The 7,584-nt window shown below is 43.9% G+C and overlaps 1 non-coding gene across 1 annotated transcript; it reads left to right on the plus strand.

The window, feature by feature from the left end:
• The first annotated feature begins 7,049 nt into the window (after positions 1–7,049).
• On the plus strand, positions 7,050–7,243 carry LOC120101118 (U2 spliceosomal RNA). The gene has a single exon (XR_015679092.1). It is a non-coding gene; the product is annotated as a U2 spliceosomal RNA (small nuclear RNA).
• Positions 7,244–7,584: the final 341 nt, after the last annotated feature.

Raw genomic sequence — 7,584 nt, forward strand, 5'->3', positions numbered from 1 at the left:
TCCCCAGCTCCGGAAAAAAAAAAAAAAAACCAAAAAAAAAAAAGATTTATTTTATTTTTGACATCATAATAAATATGTATGATCTTGAATCCATCCAGTATTAAATTAATATCTATGACAAAACAGGAAAATATATTTTTTAAATGTGGAAAAGAGGCTCAAAAGGTGGAAGTGCCGGGAGCCCACGAGAGTCCTGGTAGAGCCTGACTGGACCACGGGCAACGTATATTCCTATCTTAGCGTCTACTGCTTCAGGTTTCCCCTTCTAGTTAATTGCAAAACCAGCCTCATCCCTGGCAAGGTTTCTTCCCATCCTACAGTATGGACTGACTTCTGAAGATATTTGCACTGATTCCCTACCTAGGGAAACAAACGCAGACCTGGGGACAGATTATTAATATCCAGAGTTCATCAATGAGTTTGTTTGTTTTGAGAAAAACCAAAATAAATGTTCTAGAACATTCTAAACACTAAGGGAACAGAAACTAGGAGACAGGTCAGAGGGAGAAAGAACAGTGCATGTGAACAATGAAGGAGGTTGAGAGAGGAAAGGTGCCCCCAGGACGTTGGATTACCATAGAGTTTGTGACACTAGAAAGGGGGCACATTTCTGAATGTGCAGAATAACTTCTCTGAACTTGGGAAATTCCTTAAGTGTATAAGAATTTTCTTATTAGTTATTTTATTTATTTACATTTCAAATACTGCCCTCCTTCCCGGTTTCCCCTCCGAAAACTCCCCACTCCATCCCCTCCCCCCTGCTTCTATTAGGGTGCTTCTTCACCCACCCACCAACTCCCACCGTACCACCCCAGCCTTTCCATATGCTGGGGCATTGAACCTTCACAAGACAAAGGGCCTCCCCTCCCACTGATGCCAGGTAAGGTCATCCTCTGCTACATATGTAGCTGGAGCCATGGGTCCCTCCATGTGTGCTCTTTAGTTGGTGATTTAGTCCCTGAGAGCTCTGGGGGATCTGGTTGGTTGATTTGGTTGTTTTTCCTATGGGGTTGCAAACCCTCTCAGCTCCTTCACTCCTTCCCCTAACACCTCCACTGGTTACTGTGAGCATCTGAGCATCTGAATCTGTATTTGTCAGGCTCTGACAGAGCCTCTCTGGGGACAGCTATACCAGGCTCCTGTCAGCAAGCACTTCTTGGCATCAGCAGTAGTATCTGGATTTGGTGTCTGCAGATGGGATGGATCTCTAGGTAGGTCAGTCTCTGTATGGCTTTTCCTTCTGTCTCTGTCCCACTCTTTATCCCTGCATTTCCTTTAGACAGGAACAATTCTGGGTTAAAAGTTTTGAGATGGCCTAGCAAGTGCAAGGCCCTGGATTTGGTCCTCAGTTCTAGAAAAAAAAGTGTTGAGATGAGTGGGTGGTTCCATCCTCAACCAGGGGCCATGCCTAGCCACTGGATATGGTCTCTGCAGATTCTTTTAACCCAGTCCCTGATCCATGCCTGTCTCTCCTTTCCTCCATTCATTGTTGAGCATCTGTCACCTGTGAGGGGAGGATACAGTCTCATGAAGACAAAGCCCCCGAAGTCTATCAGACTAGAGGAAGAAGCATCATGAAAACACCAGGGGCACACAGACGTATGAGGTCATGGGTCAGGCGAGTCAAGTAGAGTGAAGATAGTCAGGGATGGTGTCCTAGAAATGACTGCCTGGATGACTACTAAAAGATATGTAGAGAAGTTCCAGACAGGAGTAGGCCAGAACAACTGAAGAGTACAGCCATGAATTCTACAAACACTTTTGGCTGGAAATGGACATGGTATCAGACTGTGGACTTTATGGGGCAGGAAGGGGTTAAGCAGCGTCCTACAGTCAGGAAGATGAGTTGGGGCACAGGGTTTTACTCTGCCAGGCTCCAGGTCATTGGCCATCCTTGGGAGAGGATCACCTTTGATCTTCCCACCTGCCTTTCCCTTTTAGGCTCTCTACCTACCCAGCTATGAGAAGAAGGCCTCCATAGGCCATCTAAACAATAATCTAATATATATATTTGAATACTTAGTCATCAAGGAGTGGCACTATTTAAAAAGGATTAGGAGGTATGGCCTTGCTGGAGGAAATGCCATTGAGGGGTTGGGCTTCAAGGTTTCAAAAGCCCACACCTGGCCCTGTGTGTCTCTTTCCTTGGAGATCCAGATGTAGCTCTCTGCTCCAGTGCCTTGTGGGCTATCATGCTCCCTGCCATGATGAAAATGAACTAAGGCTCTGAAACTGTAAGCCAGCCCTTAATTAAATGCTTTCTTTGATAAGAGTTGCCTTGGTCATGGTGTCTCTTCACAACATAGAACAATGTCTAAGACACCAGGCCTTATTCTCCTAGTGCCTTGACTGTGTGACTTTCATTCATTCATGTGGTTTCTTCAGTTAGGAGACTACTAGGGCTTCAGACAAGCATTTTCTAAACTGTGCCCTTGAGCTATAGATGGTCTCCAGAGAATCTGGGCTTCTTTAATTCTAACAGTAGAGTAATCCTGTCATGTCAGCCCAGTCTCAAGAAGAGACATCTCCATTAGAGTATTAACCAGGGTTCTAAGGAAACCATGGGGGAAAGATCTGTTTAATCTCATCTAATGCCAGCATTTCACAATGCTGTTTGACCAAGGAGTGTCTCTAACTTCTAATAGAAGTGTTCTGATAGTTGCAACATAGGAAATTCTATTCTAGAATCAAAAGAATGCCTCTCTCAGGGAAGAACTGCCGAGAGACAGCAGGTTACTTCTGTGTAGAAGACTTTTCCCAAAAGCTAACCAGAGTTGACAGAGTTGAGCCAAAAGAAAAGTGTCATGTGTGTCTTTCAAGTCGAGCATTTCATTGACATTATAACCCCTCGCCCAACTCTACCCCCACCCCCACCCAGGGCCTTTCCTTTTGAGCTAGCAACATTCAACAGGGAGGCTATTCTGTCCATTTTGAGTGACTGGGAGGAAGCAAGAAGCATGGCCAATCCATAACTGCTATGGTGACTTAACTGAGAAGCAAACCTTGGTTATTGTAAGCCACTAAGATTTGAATGTTATTTGTTACTTCGGCATACCTTGGCTTATTCACACAGGCACATTGATGATGATGAGGCACCGTAGGACCATGAAGAGAAGGGAAACTACTCATGTTAACAACTGGGCCATAGGAGGGGTTTAAGATTTGATATCAAATCTAATAGGAAGATGGCTTCATGAAAGTGGGATATTCCAGAAGACCCTACAATCTACAGCTACTGGAGCTCATGAAGAGGCTGGTCCTCCAAAACCAAAGTTGCAAAATATCAATGGGACAACAGGATATCCGAGAGGAGTCCTGGTATCTCATATTGATAGTGTAGCAGAAGCAAGCGGCCTCGGATCAGACCAATGACTCATTGCAAGGGACATTTGCAAGGAAAACTGGACAAAGGGGTGTACTGTGTGACACAGATTTTTTTCTTTAATTTTATTTTTTTTTCTTTTGAGGGGGGAGGTAACAAGGGCAGAGGGCAGATATGGAGGGATGGGGAGATGAGTGGGATTGGGGTGCATGATGTGAAATTCATAAAGAATCAATAAAAAGTTTAAGAAACGAAGCGGTACATATCTACAGAATTGTTCCAGTTGCTCTGTTGAGGTTAGATTGTAGAAATGACAAAAGAAGAATTGGGGAGGCTAGCTGAGAGAGTCCATGCCAGTGACGATAATGACTTGGACTAGAGCCTAGACAGGCTTGCTCAAGGACTGGGTGTGAGGAGAGCCAGGGTGCCTGGAGCTGGTAGGACCTAAACTGTGTGAGTCTGACACCAGTGCAGTGATGCATTCCTTGTGGGTGCCTCACCTTGGACCTCCTGTGTTGGGAAGGGAAGGAGACTGGTGTTCCCCCCTAGCATTCTAACTCCAGGTAAAGCAGAGGCCAGGGCAAGACAAAGATCTGAGAGAGCCTGCCAGGCTAGGGCTCTGGAATGCCATTAAAATTGTGCATGCCAGGCAGGTTGACTAGGGTTCTGGGATGACTCTACCACTGCTCCCTCTGACAATGTTTAGCATGAAATAAAAAGTATGGCTTTCAAACATTGCCACACGAAAGAGTCTTGAGCAAATATGGCCAAAGCTTGTCTGCAGAGTATTCTCAGTGGCTGGATCCCAATCACCACTAGACCTATTTTTCTGTCTGGTTGCTCCAAGTCCTGCACTATAGTTCAACAAGACAACTGATTGCCTCCTAGTAGTCAGATTCAGATTCTCCTGCCAATCAGATCATCCAATCCATTGGAGTCCCACAGTATACTCAAAGAAGTATTTTCTTTGGCTGGAAGTTATTTTCGGCCCCAACTCTTTCCCTTGAACTTATACTCTGTTTGCTTACTTATGAATGTCCCACAGAATCTCAGAACACATACTGAGCTTTTGACCCTTTGTCTCTGTGGCATCATTTTCCAAGTCATGCCTTCGAGGAAGAATGTTTTTTTCAATGTTCCAACCTCTTCGGCTGGGATTTCTGACTCTTCTCTGGGCTCCTACGGTCAACGCTCTTGATGAGAACTGGTCAATCTGATGACTGGACTCTTAATTTATTTCTTGACACATATAGATAACACACACACTAATCTTGTGTTCTCTGATCCAAGGCTCCTTAGGAGAAGGGCCAGGTCCAGAGAGTCCTGAGCACATACTTCATGTGTCACATATGCTCAAAAATCACCTGTATCTGTCAGGACTTTGGTTAAAGTGACAGAAACATAGCATAACACGTTTAAACACTAAAGGAGAATGGCTGAGCTCAGACAGCTTCAGAAAATGTGATCCCATGATGCCATGAGGCATGGCCTCTCTCAAGCTCTCCCAGCTTTTTTCTCTGTGTTAGCTTCATTCTCAAATTGTCTCTCCCCGAATGGGAGCAGAGACGAGTGGTGGAAGCTATAGGCTTATGTCAGACTCTACACTTCAGTAGAGTGAACCTCCCATTTGATAAATCCTAAAAGAATCTTTGGGGAAATGTTGATTGGCTAACTAGAACCAAGCACTAATTTCTTGATCAATTGCTATGACGTAGGGGGGTTGATTTTTCTGTTCTGGTCTAGGGCATGTTTCTGGGGTATGAAGGTGGATTTATTTACTCTACCTAAATCATATGGACTGAGAACATGTAATGGGCTGTGTGGTGGTCTGTATGAAATAGGCTCTTTTATTTAAATACTGGATCCCAAGTTGGTGGTGCTGTTTGGGAAAATTAGGAAAGTTTTATAAAGGTCAATGATTTGCTGAAGAATGATACCCTGGACTCAAATAGTATGTAAACGCAAAGAGTGTTTTATTCTGCAGAAGTCCAGCATGCTGGGGTCTACCATCTACAAAGATGAAGACCCCAAAGTGATCTTGCAAGCCCCATTTGAAGTACACTAGTGGAATTTGGGGGTGAGTAGGGCAGTAGGTGACCTCTATCTTAATCTGTTCACTCTATCTCTAGGGACATACCAGAACCATTGCTGGGGCATGCTGGGCTGGAAACAGTTGCTAGGGAAGTCTGGAAAGTGTTACTGACCCACTTTCCTTGCTTCAGGCCAGCTTCCGAGGCCTGGACTTGCCTGGACTTGCCCAGTGCTTAGAAACAGAGATTTAGGTCTAGTCTTCTGAATCTCCAATTTGAAGCCTGTCATGGAGTGAGCCTGTTTTACTTTTAGAAGGTGGAGATTTGTTGAAGGAAGTATGTAACTGATGTCACTCTGGGAGACCTTTGAGTTTTGTGGCCTGGCACCACTTCCTGTTTTCTCTCTCTTCCTCCTGCGTCTTGATCTGCTTTCTATTTCTATGATAAAGACCATGACCACCATTGAGGAAAGTCAAGGCAGGAACTCAAGGCGAAAACTCCCAGGCAGGAACTGAAGCAGCTACCATTTTCCCACATCAACCATTAATCAAGAAATTGCCCCAAGAGACTTGCCTCAAGACCAATCTGTTGGAGGCATTTTCTCAACTGAACTTCCTCTTTCCCAGATGAGCCTGGCTAGTGTCAAGTTAACAAAAATCTAACCAGCACATTACATATGGATGAAAGGTGGTCATCCAGCTTCCTGTTCACACTGCCATGTCTTCCTGCCGTTGAGAATTCTATCCATCTAGAATTGGTAAAGTGTTCACTGCAGAAGCATGTGGACCTGATTGTGAATCCCAGGCACCTATGTAAAGCGTCAGGTGTTGAAGTAGGCAGCTGTAATCCCAGTGCTGGGGAGGCAGTAACAGGAGTGGCCCTAAAGCTTAGTGTCCAGCTAGTCTTGGCAGCTCAGAGAACCTCCAAGTTCAGTGAAAGACCCAGTTCGAAAAATACATAACATCACACACACACACACACACACACACACACACACACACATGCACATGCACACACACACACACACCCCAAATCGGGTGCAACTCTGTGAAGGAGATTTGATGCTATGACTTGAAGAACGGGTGAGAGATACCAAGCATGCAAGAACAGCAGACATCCATAACAGAGTTGGGTTTTGAGGATGCCACATTCCAGTTAAACAAATTAACAATTTCTTTTTCCATACCGCTTTTGACAACCATCTGCTCAAAGAAATGAATGTTCTCATCTTGGCTGGCTGATTTGGCCATATGATTCAATCAGATCAGCAGGCAATAGGGCAGATGGATAGGGCACTTTTGAGATAAATAGGAACATTGGCCCCTTAATTATTTCCTATTATAAGGAGTGAGAGACAGAGGAGAAGGGTAGGAAGGTGGAAGAAGAGGGAGAGGTGGAGGAGGTTGTGGAGGAGGAGGAAGAGGAAGAGAAAGAGGAAGAGGAAGAGGAGAAATCCATGAATGATGGATGGACAGGAGAGATAAAAGAATGATGAAGGATTTACTTATTTGGTTATGGCATTTATCATACTAAAATTCTGTTCTAACAGATCCATATATAAAGATAATTCAAAGTACTTTCAATTAATAGAAAACTCTATCTACCCATCTCATTTATACTTGTAACCGTACACGTGGTATATGCCACGGTACTAATTTCACAGGCAAGTCTATCATTGGTTGTTAAAATAAGTGGTCATCGCTTCTCGGCCTTTTGGCTAAGATCAAGTGTAAAATAAGTGGTCAGATGTTGTGGAAGAATGGCTATTTGTATAATCTCAAGTCTCAAAATATCTCCCAGAAGATATTCATTAAATACATAGGGGGAAATGTTACAGCAAGCATCGCTTTATTCCAGTGGTCATGGCTAAGGTTGCCAGTAGCACAGTCCAATGACGTCATGCTTCCTAATATAGTGCTGTACTGAGATGGATATATCGATTCTGGATTGTTTTTCCAAACAATACAAAACCTCATTTGATTTTTAAATCATATCAGAAAAACTCAAATTGGGAAGCAGTCTGCAGTATAACTAACCAGTTTTGAAGGTATGTTTCAAGTTGGAGGGGATGTGACAGCTAAACCAGTAAGGTGTTTTAGATTGGTTCCTGTAACAAAGAAAGAACACATTGTAATTCTTGCTCTGCCCTATCAATATACCATAAACTGAAGCAGCTGATAAACCACAGAATGTGTCTCCCACAGTTATGTGAGCTTGGAAGTTCAAGATCAA

This window comes from Rattus norvegicus, chromosome 2, assembly GCF_021556685.1.
Source record: "Rattus norvegicus strain SHRSP/BbbUtx chromosome 2, alternate assembly SHRSP_T2T, whole genome shotgun sequence".
Taxonomy (NCBI): domain Eukaryota; kingdom Metazoa; phylum Chordata; class Mammalia; order Rodentia; family Muridae; genus Rattus; species Rattus norvegicus.